The sequence below is a fragment of the Leiobunum rupestre genome, chromosome 3 (genome assembly GCF_980474605.1).
Source record: "Leiobunum rupestre chromosome 3, qqLeiRupe1.1.hap1, whole genome shotgun sequence".
Classification (NCBI taxonomy): Eukaryota; Metazoa; Arthropoda; class Arachnida; order Opiliones; family Sclerosomatidae; genus Leiobunum; species Leiobunum rupestre.
The window spans coordinates 11,385,928-11,404,199 of record NC_143386.1 but is presented as its reverse complement, the minus strand read 5'-3'; the positions used below and the strand labels follow the sequence as shown (position 1 = coordinate 11,404,199).

General features: G+C 38.8%; 1 long non-coding RNA gene across 1 annotated transcript; it reads right to left on the bottom strand.

Annotated features, from left to right (window-relative positions):
- Positions 1–17,454: 17,454 nt before the first annotated feature.
- On the bottom strand, positions 17,455–17,834 carry LOC149949485 (uncharacterized). The gene is made up of 2 exons (XR_016480051.1): positions 17,735–17,834; positions 17,455–17,671 (listed from the first exon to the last, which is right to left on the bottom strand). It is a non-coding gene; the product is annotated as an uncharacterized LOC149949485 (long non-coding RNA).
- Positions 17,835–18,272: the final 438 nt, after the last annotated feature.

The following is an 18,272-nucleotide window of genomic DNA, read 5'->3' as shown; positions in this document are numbered from 1 at the left end:
ATGGTTTTCCGGGTTCTTTTTCTTTTACGTGACCGACTTTTGCCAGAAACTTCAGGCTCAATTTCAATTTCAACATAGTCAATAGGAGTTGGAAATGTTTCAACTAATTCCCTGTCAGTTAAACCAGCAACAACATTTTCAGAGTCATGAAGATTGGTATCAACAATAACAGTAGCTAAAAACATGAGTTTAAATTTTAGTAAATTTGTTAGAAATATAAGGTAAAAAAGTTACTCTATTATTTACTTTGTAAGTCTCCATTAAATATCCTTTCTTCAGATGTGTATTCATCTTCAGACCCATAGACTAGAATATAGTACAATAAATTTAAGACTAAAGAAAAAATTAAAAATATATATATATTTTTTTAATTATTACCTAGTTCGTTGTAGAAAGAATTATCTATTTGAAGATCAACACTTTTACAGTAAAATAAATGATCATCCATTTTGCGTTCGATAAATCCTTCGTCAAATGCCTACACGACAACGGAAGCAGTAGCAGGCGACGCGTTAGTTACTTGGTTTTTCTTTGAAAGGGCGGAAGATATTCAAGTTACGTGATTACTGAAAAATTAATATCTTCGTATATAATTAAGTTAAAAAAGTGAGGTTTACGACAATAACATTGTTTTTAATTAAATTACTTATATAACAACAAAAAGCAAAAACCACGTAATTCATGTTACGTGGATTTTGCTCTCAGGTGACTATAAACGGGAAAAATTGTCAGTGGAATATTTCTTATATCATTTGGTAGGTTAATTAACGTTTAATTATCGCCAACTTTACATTAATTTCAATGAGGTGGGGGAAAACTTTTAACCAAGTTACGCGCGAGCGCGCCTCTAAAAATCATCGCGGATTAAAAATGCGACAACATCCTTCAGTTATAAAAGTGGGACAAAGCAAAGCCTTCAACTATCGGAGCCGTCTAAAGTTCAGATACAGTGAATAAATTGAATAATGAATATAAATCTATTTAAGCGTTAAGTTAGTCAAAACCTTTTAGATAATATAAAATGTACGAACAGTATGATATTGATATATTAAGAATACTAAAATATAATCTAAGGAACTTAGTAAGCTAGATTTCAGCATAATTCTACATTATTAAATATTGGGATAACGCAGGATACGCAACAAGAGAAAAATAGTTTAGACAAAAGTAGACGAAATAATATTTTTACATTAAAGCTTTTCAACCGCAGACACACGTGGTAGGCCAATAATACTTGCCTTCACCGGGGCCCCAAACTGATCGGGGGGACCTGGCCTGCTAGCCCATGCCCAAAAAGGCCTTGACTGCCAGAGAGAAGCAGGCGAATAATTTATATTTATTGCAATTTTAGATCAGTCTCTATAATATGTTGTTGGATATTTGTAATATATTTTACGTATGTATTTAAAGTAACATAGCGTAAATTTTATTTGGTAATATTGTATTACTCGGTTTACACCCCTACTTTTAAATTAGCGTTTGAAAATGAGATTGACCCAGGAAAGTTCAAAGTCCACGGTTTTGTCCAGAACTTTCGAAGGCTCTAATTATACGGCGGTTAACAACAGTGACACACTTCTAGATGAGAAGTTATATTATTACTTTGACCCCAGTAGGGTTTTTTTAGTAAATTGAGTATTATACTAGGGTTTAAGCTGAATTTTTAAAACTAAATTCCTTCTAACGCCTTAAATCACTAAATGACTTAATAGTAAAATATATTAAATCAGTTGTGTTGGAATAGAAATATTTTACTATGTCTAAAAAAACTCCGAGTGTACTTGATTGGATAAATAAGTCTAAATTAAATTCAAGTCAGAGTTATTCTAAAGAAAATATCGAGACCCGCGATTCCTGCCCATCAAATGAAGCAATTGGAATTGAACTCTCACACGCTCCAGAAGCCATCCAACTATGGACTGACGATGTTGATTCTGGCACTTTGGAAAATACAAGTACAACGCCTGCATTAGATGACACTTTGGCTCAACCTTCGACCAGCTTAGTACATCAAAGTCTCACCCTAAAGTGTATTCCCGATGAAAGATTTTCATTTCCTAAGAATAGTTCTAATAGGTCATGCCATAGTAGTTGGTTTAAAACTTTTGAATGGCTTCATTATGACAACAGTCGCAATGCAGTGCTCTGTTTCCTTTGTGCCCAAGACATTGAAAAAAGAGGTGAGCGCGCAAAAGAAAGCGTAGAACTATCTTTTCTCGACACCGGGTTTAAAAATTGGAAAAAAGCCATAGAGAAATTTAAAAAGCATGAGAAAAGTTCGTATCATTTAAATTGCGTGAAAGCGTCTACGACGGTATCTGTGGCTCAGCTTATTAGTCAGCACTCGAAAGAATAACAGCTCTCAAACATGAAAATTCATAAAACCATAGTTAGTTCATTGCGTTACTTAGCTAGAACTGGTCAAGCTTTAAGGGGACACTTAAATGAATCTGGAAACTTGCACGAACTTCTACTTGAAAGAGCTGAAGATGTTACCGGTTTAAAACATTGGCTAGAAAAACGAGACAAATGGCTAAGTGCAGACATACAAAACGAAGTGTAGGAATGTATGGCATTACGCATCCAAAGGAGCGTCCTTGCAAAAATCAAGAAGAGTCCCTTTTATTCCATCATTGCGGACGGAACAACTGATATTTCTGGAGAGGAACAGTTTACCTTGTGCATTCGTTATACCGATCCGGAAACTCTACAAAAGACTACAATCGTACGAACATTTCATTGGAATGTACAATTCCCCCGACTCTACAGCCGCCACTTTGTTTACTGTAGTAAATGATATGTTACTTCGAATTGGTTTAAGTTTTGATAATTTAAGGGGACTCTGTTTTGATGGTGCGGTGAATATGTCTGGTTCTATCAATGGCCTGAAAGTGAAAATTGAACACCGGCAGCCAAAGTCTATGTATGTGCACTGTTCGAACCACGCGCTAGATTTGGTCTTACAAGAATGCGGGAGAAAGTGTGAAATGGTTAATGATACGCTAACTGCCGTTAATGATGTGTCCAATATTATTTTGGAATCTTCAAAGTGAAAAACGTTATACGCCAACATAGTAACAGCACCAACAACAACCGAACATGAAAAACAAAGTGTTCAAAGTCTTCTTTCATTGTGCCCGACACGATGGACCGTACGGTCATCGTCAACGAGAAGGTTTCTTCAAATCTACGAGAGAGTTGGTACAACCGTTTCGGAGATTTTGAGCGAGTAAAGCGCAATAAGTGCTGATAGAAGACCGATTTTAAAAGGATACGAAAGAAAACTAAACCAGTTTGAAACTGTTTTCGCATTGCGTGCCTCTTTGGCTACCTTCACGCCTTGCGAAATTTTAGCTAAGACACTGCAAAATGATGCCATCACCGTTTCTGGTGCTTAACAAGCTTCTGACGTTCTAAACAATACTATCACCGAGTTTCGTTCGGATAAAGTTTTTGAAGAAATTTGGAAAGAAACTGAAATTACGGCGGAAAAATTGCAGCTCAAGAGCCCGAAAGAGCCTAGAAAGAAAAAGATACCGAGGCGTTACGAACAAACAGCCAATCCATCCGCCGTTGCATCTCTAAGTGCAAAAGACAATATGAGAAAAGAATATTTCGGTATGTTAGATTTCGTTATTTCCGAATTAAAAAGGCGTTTTTCTCAACCCGCAATTGACCGACTAATTTTACTCGAAAGCATATTATTGGAAGCTTGTAAAGGAAATTGTCCCTCTAAAGAAAATGTTGATGAGATACTGGGCCTCTGTAATTCAGATTTCCATGAAGATCTTTTACACGCTCAATTGATGATGTTGTCAGCGATAACGAAAGATTTAAATCTTACGAGTGTGGATCAACTAGTTGAGACGTTGAGAAACTATGATAATACGGTTTTCTCTTTACTTGGTGAAGTTGTTAAACTAATATTTTTGGTAAAAACCGTACCGGCCTCAGCTGCTGGTGGTGAAAGATCTTTTAGCGCTCTTAGGCGTGTTAAAATTTGTCTGTGGTCAACAATGACCCAGAAACGATTAACACATTTATTGATTATCCATGTGCATAAGTCCGTAGAACTAAATGTAGATGAAATCGTTGCAGAATTTGTCGAAAAAACACCGGAAAGAAAAGGAGTATTTGGAGAAAACGCCTAACGCTAAATGTTTTAATATATATGATATTTGTTTGTATTGTAGATAAGTACTACTCTAAATAAAGTAAAAGGTTTAAAAAACGCAATAAAGTTATGTTTGTATGTTTTTAGAATTTTCTTTGCAACCCCTCAGCTTTGAGATACTTCTGACGCCACTGTGGACCGAGTTGAAATTCAATGGAGGGGTGCTGATGGTGCTCTTTCGAGTTTTCGGAAATTATTGTAGAATTTTTTATTTCGCCATCTCTGCTAAGTTTCGTGATCTTTGAAAAAAGTTGGGGCTATTCCTCCTCCCGTCCCCCATGGCTTTATTAATAATCAGCTAGGCTAATACCCAAGGCACCACCTTAGGCCTAAGTCGTCAAGCGACTTTTGAAGCCTTTAATTCAGGTGGCCGGGTTACAATGCGTAGGAGGGTGGTGGCAAGCCCTGCATGCCACGCGATCGAGCCAACAACTCCCTACACTAACTATTACCGTTAACCTCAACAAGTTTTTATGGAAGGGGAAACCGAAGAACTCGGGGGAAAACCCCTTACACCAGTGGGGAGAGAACTTGCAAACTCAACGCAGAAGGAGTTGTTCCGAGTTTTCACCCAGTGCCACAAGCTGGGATCGAACCCGGCTCCTCTTGCTGCGAGGCGAAAGTGCTAACCACTCTGCCACCCCATATACATACACCGCCGAGCGAGCGAGGCCATTAGTTACATATTTCCACGTCCTTGCCCCCCCCCCAGCTCCAGAAATGTTCCGACGCCACTGTATCTGCCCCATGCTGAGTAGAATCTATAGGCCTTGTATTTCCGAAGCCAGGGAAATCTAATTATCTCGAGGCCAAGGCCTTCAGGCCAATCAGTTTGACCTCCTTTTTTCTAAAGGTTTTGGAAAAATTGGTGGACAATTATATTAGGGGGGAGGTTATTTCTCAAACGCCTCTCTCGTCGCCATCAAAAACTCTCTCGTCGCCTATCAAAAACTCAAATATACTGAGACTGACAGACTGTCCTCCATCGCATTACTAATTGCATTCAGAGGGCTCTTAACTTAATAGCTCTAGCAGTTTTCCTTGATATTGAGGGCGCTTTTGATAAAGTGTCGAGTGCAGTCATAATGCAAGCTGCATTTTGGGTATTATTCTTGAAACCACCATATCACGCAAATTAAACATGATAATTCCCACCAAAACGCAGAAGCATACACCACAAAACGGCTGAAAACAAACCGCGTGTATTTCTCCGCATAAGGATGTAAAAATTAGAGGGTAGGCCTATTTTTGCGTTAACAAATTTTATCGGTGTAATACTTAAATAGGAAGTTAACTTCCTGGTGTAATTGTAGAAAAAATTAGTCACTAGGGTCAAATAATGATAACTAAAAGACTTACGATTTTGAGCTCTGCTGGACTCTGTAATTTTTTTTATGTTTTAGTTATACATAAGAGAGAAAAGGAACGTTATTGATTTTTAAATAAAACAACAGCCCATGCTGCCATCTATAATGATAACTTTAAGCGTGAAATTTAAACTTTGTATTTCTACAGCAAATGCAATATTTTTATTGTTTTTATTTTTATTATAAGCCGTGTATCTAACTCTCTTCGCGCTGATTTCATTGCCGCGACCTATCGGATTACTGCTGGGAAACTCTGAATCCTAATCCGGGATTTCATCCAGTTTGACGCCGGCCTTGCGATTTTTCACTTGTCTACTACTTCGTCTAAGAAGGCTTCGCATATATCTTCCCTTCGTTCGTGTCTTAACATCAAAGTTATCCCTAATGGCTTCAAGCTGGTCTTCCATGGCCCTGTTAATGATCTGTCCTTTCAACGCCTCTCCAGCAAAATCTCGAGAGTTGCCTCCGGTCGACTGGTGCGTTTTTGCTTGAGCTGCTTACAGAGAAAAAATTAACCTTCGTCGTTCTCTAATCTCCAAAAAGGAATGTTTAAAACGCCTTTGTGGAACTAACGACGATCTTTATTCGACCATTGTTCAGGCCATTCGTTTTTACAATTCTGTACTAATTACTACAATTTCTGAGACTAAAGCCTTTAATTTTTCCACACTTAAGCCAACTCCAACAGTAGCTACGCCGGTTGAGCGTCTCGTTGTTAAAATTCCCCAAGATTTGTCTCTCTACTCACGACCGTTCCGTCCTCTCGAAGGGGTTATCGTTCGTTCCCGAGAAGCCTCTTCTTGATCGTTTCCAGTTGCTTCATGACCTTGAAGATATCTACCGTCGTTTGCGCCTTAGGTACCATGTTGCCGAGCAGCCATCTAGGCCCAAGGTTCCTTCCACTATCTTCCAGCAAATTAACAACCCAAAACCAACAATCTTCAACCTATTGTATTTTGGAATAAGGACCTTTAAATCCCCTAAGCCTTACGTCAGCTTTCAGACCCTGTTTTCTATGAACAGCTTCATATTTTTCGGACACCTGAGTATCAAAAGCAGATCATTTCTGAAGTCAGTGAAATGATCGAGACAACAGATCTTCCTCCCATGGTGATTTGTATTATAGTAGAAAACCACCGGACCTCTCGTTTTTATCTTCTTCCTAAAATCCACAAGCCTAATAATCCTGGACGTCCCATTGTCTCTGCCTGCTCGTTTCCTACAGAGTACATTTCGAGTGGGCTTCTCTTGGAGCATCAGCATGACTCGAGTCCTGACCAATTTCAACTGGACTACCCTTGCCGCTCGTAGACGTGTTAGGCGGCTCACCCTCGTGAATAGTCTCATTCGCAAAACGTGCGGCGCTCTGGTCCCCTTATCCCGTGCCATTTATCCTTTACGCCGACCCCCCGAGAGGGTGCGGGACAACATCCCTCGGCTTCCACCTAGCTTCTCGGAAGCACTCGTTTCTCCCTTCATCTGTCCGGGATTGGAATTCTCTCCCGAAGCACCTGAAAGCTATCGCCCTCAGTTCCCAGTTCCGGAAGGAACTCACTGTATTTCTCGATATTTCTATGTCATTTCCATTTTTTGTACTAATTATGTGTGTCTCGACGTGATGGGTCTCGAATCCTTTGTCGGATAAATAAACGAACTTGAAAACTTCTTGGACTGAGAAATGGAGCCTTTTGTGACTTCTCTTCCGAGCTACATTAACTTACATTATCTCTCACAGAAGCTAGCAGGTGGCTTATATCAATGGATATCGAATTTTATACACGGTGATTCCCCACGCCTATGGCCTTCGAGCCCTTCAGTATTTGTTTGACCAGATGGGCAAATACCTCCCCCCCGAAACCTTCGTCCGTCTCGTGGAATTAGTTTTGACGCTGAACACTTGATCTTTTGATGGCACGACACAGGTTAGCGGTGTTGCTATGGGGACTAAGATGGTCCTATTTTGGCGAATTTATTTGTTGGTTGCCTCGAGTAGCGCTTTTTTTAAATACAAATGGGTAGAAAAGACCGTAAATTTAATTAAACTGAAATTGCAGTACTTCGGCAAGATATACCTTCAAGGCGGTACAAGATTTGAATTAAGACTAAGATTTTAAATTTCAAAGTGCGCGCGGCGGACGGCGTATTGAACGCGAGCCAAAAAAGAGAGCTAGAAATAAAACAGAAAAGCTTAAATGGGGAAAACATTACACTATAAAAATAGATACAAAAAACCCCTAACGAAACGAAAGCCTAACTTTTAGTCCAGTTGGAAATTCCGTTCCAAATTTAAAAATCATTTATTTTCTGCACTCTATAAGGATGGTCCTACTGATTTCTTGTACCGAGAACATTCTTTACGTAGCGGTATAAATACGGGCCGTTCGCCGAATAGGAATTAATTTAAAAACAGAAGAGTGAAAAGTCCTAGTGGTATCAAGTGTGAAGATTAGTCAAGAGTGGTCAGTGTCAAGTATTTCAAGTAGTGATTCAGTACAAAAGTGTTAATTAATCCCTACTTATTCATCAGTAATAATATAATAGCGCCAGCATGGAGGAAGAAGGTGAGGAGGGGAAATTACGGCTCCCACTTAACTCCCTATCCGTGAAGTCACCTCCCATAGGTAGGAGGAGGTAGGGGAGTCAAAAGGGGGAATCCTGGGAAAAAATTATCACGTGGCAAATTCGAGCTGAGGTAGCTATTTTCTTTACGCCACAACTTTTTACCAGGATGCGTCCCCTATTCTTTTCATCCCCCAATCCACCCAGTTGTGGGAGTATGGCATCAAAAGCCAGTTCGAGTTTCGAAAACCATTTCCCCTCCTCACCTTCTTCCTCCATGGCGCCAGGTAATAAAGTCCATGGTTCCACAATCCACAACCAAACTCTGACAGCGTTTTATTCAGAATTTAGTTTAAATAACTATCACACAGTCCACCGCCTACACATAATGAAAGTATAGTTTTAGAGAGAATTTGAAATGGGCCGTTTTAAAATAAGGAAATTAAAAGTGGAAATATCTGATGATCCCGGTCACGTTTAAGCCCCAAAAACACCACCAGATGACCCAGATGTACAGGCATATGTAAACACTTCTGCAACAGAGTTCATCGATTATTTGTACTGATTCCTGTAATCCCACGGATATTGGAAATTATATAGATATATTATTGTCGGGTAAACTTAGTGATGATATAATCGAGGGGTAAGACACTCTCGTATGTTTTGTACACCGAGTTCGAGTACTTAGTACTGTTAAAGGTACGAATTTTTAAGAGTTCACGAACTCTTATTAGCAGTGTACACCGAGTTCACGGAGTGACCTACCCCTAGGATATAATATACAAGATTCTCCCAGCTCCAAGGAAACCCGAAAAAGGTTTTATATATTACCTACTTCCGAGCAACACAAGAGAGGACGGGTTGAACGCAGACAGGTGCACAATAATCACTCGGAACAGTATCCTTGGCTGGTTTTCTCACAAGATAAAACGGGACTTTTTTGTATTAACTGTTCAATTTTTGTGAATAATAAAATGGTTGGAGGAAAGAAGTCCAATATCGCCAAGAAACTTGTGACTGAAACACTAACAAAGTTTGCCAAACTTACTGGAAAAGATGGTGACCTTGAGACCCATTCTCATCTCACGTTGAAGCGTCAACAGATGCAAAATTATTTTAATTTAATTAATAAACCAATTGTCAACACAGAGCATGGAAAGTATTAAAGAAAACAGAGCCCGTCTTGTAACTATAATAAAAACAATCATATTTCATGGAAGGCAAAATATTCATCGGCGTTGCATAGAGATGATGGGATACTTTTAGAAAATGAAGCAAATGATCGTGAAAATATAGTGAGTAACGAGGGAAACTTAAGAGCTCTTCTAAGATTTATAATCGACGCTGGAGACTTGCAACTAAAACAGCACCTCGATACCACTATAGCCAACGCCACTTATATAAGTAAAACCACGTGTAACGAACTTATTACATGCTGTGAAGAATACTGGAGGAAATTAAAGAATCTCGTTATTACAGCATCATCTTCAATGAGACTACGGACATAGCGCAAACCGCACAAATGAGTTAAGCTGCAAGATATGTCAATGGTGGTGGCCCATTACACGAAAGATTTTGGATATTCATGTATTTATGCTAATAAAATATAAAGTTTTTAATTTCATTCCAAAGTTCGGTGGCAAAAAAAAGAAAATTGAGCATGCTTCTCTCCCCCCCCCCCCCCCACCCCTCACTCGCTTGGCAGAGGCGGGCAGAGTCAACCGTAAATTTCGCACTTTACTGACTTTACACACATTTTGCCACCGAACTTTGGAGCCCCTTTAACTACAAAACCTAAACTTTAAAAATATAAAAATATCGATTTTAATATAGAGGTCCAATTGGTATTTACCGTTTTGCCACGGACCATTGTGATTTTTGCACAAAGAAAGTGAAATATTCTCAAGTTTTTAAATATTGAATGATTCAGCGTGGTAAATTGATATTAACAAGTGTATTTTTGTCACTCTACTAGCGTCCAATGGTTATAGACATATGTTGATTCCCACGTCAAATTTGCGAAACACTAAAACCAATATTTAACCATTTTACAAACTATTGTGTTCAGGCGAAGACTGCTCCGTTTCTCGAACAAAAACTTTCGCATATATAACCCTAATAACCAATAATCAGCTAGAGAGCTAGGTCAATATAATTGGCTATATTTAATGTCTTTAATGTGACCAAGTTAAAATACGTAGGAGGGAAGTGGCAAAATCCCCTTATGCCACGCGAGTCAAAAGCTCCTTACACTCACATGACACAGTTTTACCGTGAAATTTTGTGCAAAAATTCCCAAGGTCCAAGTAACACAGTGTACCAAGAATTGATCTATACTTTGGGAGAATAACTCTGCTGAGACTGTGTTTAGCTTTTCTACCATTCCACCTCATGCTTAAAAAGAATGCTCATCCCATTTCCAGTTTGACAGAACGCATATCCTATTTCCGGATTGACCGTATGCTCATCCCATTTCTGTATTTATAGTATGCTCATCCCATTTCTGGTTTGACAGTACGCTCATCCCATTTCCGTATTGATAGTATGCTCATCCCATTTCCGGATTGACAGCATGCTTAACCCATTTCCGGATTGACCGTTTGCTCATCCCATTTACGGATTGACAGTATGCTCATAAAATTTCCGTATGGAAAGTATGCTCATCTCCTTTCATTCAGATCAAATCATCCCAGAATCTCATTAGTTTTCAAAACCTGACGTTTTGTGACGCGATTGGAAAACATAATTTTCTTTAATGCCTAATATTTTAAAATGTACTAACAGTGAATAAAGCCCCATTGTCTATGGAATTGACGAACGTTCCGCTGAGATTGGCTGGATCCTCGTCGTTGACAACACCGACAGGTACGTCGTAGACGTTGATCCCCACAGCCACCGATATCAAGTTGACGTTGACCAGTGGGATTAATAATTGAAACAAGAGGAGAGGGATATTCTTTTTCCAAAACAAGAGATTCCGCCACAAAAGAACTTGAAGTGTGTCCGACCAGGAGAACAACTTCTGTGGGACGTCACTTTGGTCAGCTACTCTTATGCGTCCAACGATGGAAACCGATTTCTTACATTTACCGTTTTCGAAAGGAACCTGTAAAATATAAACGATTAGTGTTTTCAAAAAATTAAGTTAAGAAGGTTAGGGGCAAGGTTCAATCTTTGTTTACGAGGGGCTTCTTTTTTAGGCAATTTGTTTTACAATTTTTATTCGAGCAACTAAATGCGCAATAAGAAAATGGAAGGATAGCCCATTTTCGTTCCTTGCGACAAAAATATTCGTTGTAAGGACAATGAAAAGCTTGTAGTTAATCAACAAAAGTTGTCAGTGTGAAGGCCCTCTTACATTGTTAGTTGACCTGCTTCTGCAATGGCGTCACTATGATTTTCATTTTGGAACAGCTAGTTTTATTAGAAAATAAATTCTAAATTAAGCTCAGAAAGTCGAGACAAATACAAAGGAACGTTTATATAAAAACTACAAAGCATTATTAGAGAGGTACCTGAAAAACTAGAGGAGGGTTATAACTAAGCATTTAATTATAAGAACACGCTTCCGGTGTCTATCTAATTTGGGTACACATTTTCTTAACGTGTTGTTATTAACAATGTTCGCTTTAATTTAATTTAAAAGACGTCGTGGAAGGTATTTCTTAAAGATTAGAAATTTTAGTTAACTTATGTTGATAAACTATTTTATATTCTTCTTACCATTGATTGCAATCTTCCAAAAGAAACCCACTTTTTAAAATTTAAGCATCGCAAATTAATTGTGTTTTTAATCACTTTCAAATCTATTTCCAGTACCCTCGTTTTTTGCGCATTTTTTTTTATTTAAATATTTCTGATCCTATATGACCTTTTAAAAAACCCAACCATAAAATGCCGTCATGGGCCACCATCTTAGAAAATGACGATCGCATCGAAAGTTACAATATCTGCAAAACTAGTAAACAACATTTACCTTTTGATCTGAGTCTTGTAAAGGACTTTCGTCTTCTTTATTTTCCTGATGATTTATTTCAGATGTGATCTGAGTATGGATATTATCCGTGATACAACGCGTTTTCTCTTTTTGATAGCAAATGATCTGGAAGCAGGATTCCAGTGACGTTTGTCTTAGCCGATCCATAATGGCCGTCGGGATTATGTATCGATGACACTTTACTACGAAAAGCCCTCGACAAAAGAGTAAATTCGACGAGATTTCCTGCTATTAAATATAAATTGAACTTACCTTCTATGTATTTCGTAAAGAATGAACAAGTTCAGCAAGCGTAGCTTATTTGATTGAAAGGGCTATTGAACGTTTTTACCTTGTTAATTGTTTTACGATTTCTCCTACTATTTAATTAGTATTAAACGGAATTTTATTTACGGTCAAATGGTGATTTATAAGAAAAGATGCACTTTAAGTTGTAACCTAGAGGATTGTATACCATTGGACTAATTCCATTCGTCCGAATGTACCATTGAACCGAATTCGAATCGACCAAAAACCACGATTTGCGCGGATTTCATTGAATATAATGTTAGGGATACATTTTTATATACATATATAAAAGATACAATACATACAATTACTATACATTCGGTCAAATGGGAATTCCCTAACCTTATCTTATAGCCTATACTATACGCTTTACTATGTCTTTAGTGTCGGTTTGACTTATAGAACGTGCAATGTATTCTAAGTATTGGCCCTTCGCTCAGGCGCTGGGGGCGCGCGGCGCCAACCCAACCCCATTCTTGCTATCACGATGGGCCGTCTATAACGCAACCTAGAGGACAGTACCTAGCCGATATTAATCCAACCTAACCTAACCCAACCTACCAAATCAGATATTACTTAATTCGGTTGAATGGGACCCCGCCAACCTGGTGCTATTTTTATAAATATATTGGCTATACATTGATTCGGTAGAATGGGAATTCGGTTGCATGGGATTTAACCACCTAGAGCTGTGCAATATTCAAACTAGAGATAATAAGTAGGCACTCAAATATAACCTCCATTAATATCATAATATCATCATTCTCACAAGTAGATAAGCACACGAAGGAAAAAATCTTGAAAACAAGGTATTAAAAGGTGTTCTAGCTGTCAATAGACCCAAACCAATTTTTCACATAGCACCCACTTAACTCAACGCTGATAATCAAAATTATAAAGAAAGCATTGTAACACGGCCATCCACTTAAGGGATTAAAATTCCCATTTGTTAGACGCTTTAGCGCCGGCTTCCGTCGGAAGGGAAAAATTCGGAAATTTTCTTCCCCCTGCCAGTAAAACGTTCAGAGTAAAGGCTCGTCCAACGAAATTTGTACAAAACACTGCGTTAGCTTGTTTAAAGGCTAGCTGCTTTCTCCTTGTGTTTGTTGCTCCTATATATTTGGATGGAAATGTTTCGGGATTCTCACAGTAGGAGCGCTGGCGGGCGATTCCATTTGAAGAATGAGATTTTCGCTTAAGATTTCTTCCAGGTTTTAGGTCGAATAATATTTGCACATAGCCCTTAAAAGATGTCTTGCCTTATTGGCGACTCTAGCGTCCTCCGTGTAGTGAGTGGTAATTATGGTTTTGGTTCTTCGCGTGACCGACAGCTCGTTCAAGTACTTCCAGATGTCCATCCTTAGAGGCCCTCAAGGGGTCGAAGTGTGCAATAACTGGTGGCTTTACCGGGGAGTCGGGGTCCGGCTCTTGTAACCCGTAAGGGCGGTGGCGCACTGGGAGATGTTAGCTCCGTCCAAAGGGTCCTATCTCCGACCTCCGACTTCGGTCAGGTGTGGGCTGGATACTGGGCTTCGGCCCAGGCTAATGGAGAGGGGCCGGGCAAACTGGCCGCCTCGGCGGATTGAGTAGCCTGCTGTGGGGCTGCGGGCCTCCGTATGAGGGCACGGCGGACCCATCTCCCGGCCTTTTGGGCTCCCACCGGGATCTCCGGTGCCAGCTGTGCCGGGTTATGCGGGCTGCTGTGTGCCCGCCGTTCCCCTTTAGGAGCTCTCTCCAAAGGGCTTGGCTCCCTGCCTTTGTAGGTGGGGTGTCGGCCGGGGTTGCTAGAGCATCCGTTCTCTATCCCACTGCTGTGTGCGTAGTGGCGGGCTGGTCGTCCCATTGTTGCACCTTCTGCTGGGTTGAGCGGCTTGCGTCGAGGGTGCGACCATCAGTAGTGGGGTTCTGCTACCCATGCTGGTTTTGTCACCTGTCCGGGCTTGTGGACGCTGGCGTAGGGCATTCTGATGATAGGCCTCCGGTGGTGTGGTTCTTTTCTTACCGGTACACCGGGCTATAAATTCTGACAACATGTCCATCCTTAGAAGCGGATCAACGCCCACCGTCGGTTCATCCAGGATCAACAGCGGAGGACTGTGAATCAGAGCGGACGCCAAGGACACTCGTCTCTGCTGCCCTCCGCTGAACATGGTCAATGGAAAAGATAACTCAAATTATTATCGATCTCATCGTTAAGAGTTAAAAATAGGGATATGAAGGGGAGTTATGGTTGCCAGCTATTTTCTTCGATTCTGACCTGTTGGTTTGATGGGCATAGTTTAAAGGTCACTAATTAAATCTATAGTGGGTAATAGCTCATTTGCTTTAATTTTAATGTTCATCCTAATTTACATTTCACTGCGCCCGTTTAGTTGTTCCTTTACACGATAGAGTGCGCCATGGTAAGAGGGACGTTTTTAATAAAATTTATAAGGAATTAGCCTTTTTTGGTTTACAAAGAGCCTCGTAGCGGCCAACGCCAGAAGTTCACAAACGGCTGGATTTTGGTCTGATACAGTCGAAAATTCTGCAGTAAGTATCGTAGTAGGAGAGGAGAGTTAAAATTCCCAAATACGGGATCCTTAGCGCCATCGTTTCGGAAACGACGGTACTATACTGAGTGGTGTATACCAGGGTTAGACATAAGAATATTTTTTTTTAGTAGTCAGCCTGACTAGTGGGGGTAAACATGGGGGTATAAAAACCATAAGGACAGCCAAATTTTTGCTTTACCCGTCAGAATTAAAATAGGAATTTATTATCACTTGAGTTATGTGATTTTGGCCGATCACAATTTTTTTGAATAAAATGGGATTGATAAATGATGAATTTATTATACGCCATATTTGCCATGATTTATGAATTTTTAGGTATGGGTATCAGTTAATCGCTTTGTGGAATCTTGGACGAAACATTACTGGACTCGAAACCTAAGCAAAATCCCTGGTTCCACAATTTGCAACGCCCGTCAGCACTCCTACCGAGAGAATCGCGAAATATTTCTATATATCCAAATACTAAACACGCGCGTAAAAATGTCAGATGACCTGCATTTCGTCGTCGGCTCTGCTGTTTTTAATAGAAGTGAATCTGGTCTGTGTCAGCTGTTTCTCAGAGAGTCTCTGTGTTCTAGTGTGTGTGCCGGTAACTTATTATGCTAGTGTTTGGTGTCTAAGGTCTCGGGCCGACACCACTTTGTAAATATAAAAAAAATAGAAGTGAATCTTTTCGATTTTTAAAAAACTTTAGATTATTCAGTAATAATGGTAATGATTTAATTAATTTAATGTTTTTGCATATATAGTTTGTGTGAAGGTTTAAATAGATTATAAACTTAAAAATACCTAGTTAAAATGGTAATAACGGTGTAAGCTTTGACGACAGTGACGAGGAACGCTAGGCCTAACGTCTTCACTCTTCCGCTAATTATAATATTGGGCACGTTTTTAGTATTTGGATAAAAAAATTCCAATACTTGACACAACGGCGCTACAAGCGGCGCTGCCGTAAAAGCAACAAGCGCACCATTCGGTTTCGGGTCCAGTAATTATTCGTCCAAGGTGAAATTATTTCATAAAACCATTTATAGGAGCTTTATAAACATTTTCAGGGAAGTCTAAAGAGTATCTAAGGTTTTATTTCTACCCTAAAGCGTGCTTTATAAATATTTCTATAAAGAAGCCATTAATATTAAATGGCCCAAATGTCTTTAGAAATTATATACAAATGGATGTTTTCCTAAAATCCCCATCAAATTCAAATATAGCGTTTGTACTACCTTGACTGGACTTCAAACCAAAAATGTGTTAAACCAGGCATGTCCAAAACACTATACTTAAAATTTTAGTCAAGTGTTCTACCATAGAACCACCGACTGAAAATTAAAAATTCGGCTTAAGCGGAAGCGTATATTAATATATAGAGTTTTCCATTTTGGTTCTTATTTAAATATAACGAGATCGATTTTAATTATTGCGTAGAAGAAATTCAAATGTTGCGGCTTGTCTATTGAATAAAAACAAATCCAACGATTGGGATTTGAACCCGGAACTTTCCGCTTGGCAGGCGAGGGATCTACCACAGAACCACCGACACCGATTGCGCTAGAACGATATTTAGAAAAACAGCTTTTGCGAAAATCCGTTTTCCTTTACTCTTTTATAAACGTATTAACGTCAATGTATTCTATAATATTTTTCATATTTATAAATTAAATAAAAATAAAAATTTGTAAATTAATTTAATATAAAATACGGTCGTAGCCAGCAATCGAACCCGGGTTGCATTTTTAGCAGGCGCGTTGTTTAAAATAAATTAGAAATAAAAATATCACAGGAGAACTCTAACGAGATGAGGTATTTTTTGGCTTGCTAACTTGTTATTTAACACAACGAATCAGTTTTAGAATTTTGCGGAACGAAAATACGTCGAACGTTTCGAGCGTGTTCGTTATCCCCGTCTGAAATAGCTCTGTCGTTAAAACGTTTAAGAAAGCGGCCTTAGGCGGCAGTTCAGTCTCCGTTAACCTAGTCTCACTGTCGATGTAATCATAACAGTGAACCTCGTTGCGGAGTTAAACTTCTACTTCATTCAGTTTGTAAACGGGAAAAACTGAGGTCCTCTTTTCGCTAGATTAGGCGCGAGAGTTTCCAAAGATGATGGTAAAAAACGCACGCTATCCATGAAACGCAATCCTTCGTGTGAAAAGGATATAAAAGTGTAATCGTTAGATGGAATACATTTTATCATCTCTCTTTTAAACAGTCTGATAGTCCGTATCATTACTTGGACGTCATATCTAGATGTATCACGGTTTCAAAAGAAAAGAAAATATATAAATAAACGCGGTTTACCTAGAAGTTTTTATATTCTCAGTTGCTTAAGTTTGAAATTGGAAGAACTATGACATGTTCCTCGATACACTATATTGCTAATGATTACGAAAAAGTAGCATTTTATAGCGCCACGAAACGCTGTAGATTTCGAAGGTTGGGTGACGTTTATCACGTGACTCTGAAATCACTGTATATATATATATAGCAGAAAGTAAACTAGGAAAATGTCATAAATAAAAGAGATTTTCAATAAATTTAATCAAGACTGTGTTCAAGTTAACAGAGAAAATTTGGATGTAACTATAGCTTCTATTTTCACGATCAACAGATGACATTCTCTTCCTATAGAGAGAGCCTGCAAGTGCAAAGAGAGCCTTGTGTCTTGCCCTTTGGCTTAGAAAAGACAAGTCATGGTTTTTCTTCCAATAACAATAAATTCTAATAGGCCTTTCTAGAAAGAAACATGGCTGTTTTAATGCAACTCTTAAGTCTCTTTTTTACTACCAGCGCTTACTCGACTTGTGTGGAGCTTCAGGTTTTCATTAGGCATGCCAAAACTGTATAAAGCTCCGTGTTGTTATGTGTAATTCTACCATGGATTAATGAGGTTAATTTTAAACGAAAAGTTGAAAAAATGCAGGCTATGATAGATAGAATTTAGTATATGACTTATATAACATCAATTAAATTCAACAAGATAATTAGCTTACATAGAACGTTACCAACTCCTTTAACCGTTTCATTTATTTTATATTTATACAACATTTTTAATTTATCTTATAAAAAAGCAAATTAATTAGGTTATAATTCATTACGAGTACTAATTTGCAAAATAAATCTGCATGATCTAGTTACAACAACGTAGCAGACGTCTATCGGATTGAAAAGCAACGCCAGAAGCTCAGAAATAAGCTTTTCATTTGAAAAATATGGTGCCGTATCAGGCTATGTAGCCTACCTCGTATTTTTGTCTTTTTCTTTCTAGATTTTGATCATAGCGCCCTATTAATTTATCCTTGCCTAAATGCGCGTGATTTTAAAAATTGGTTTAA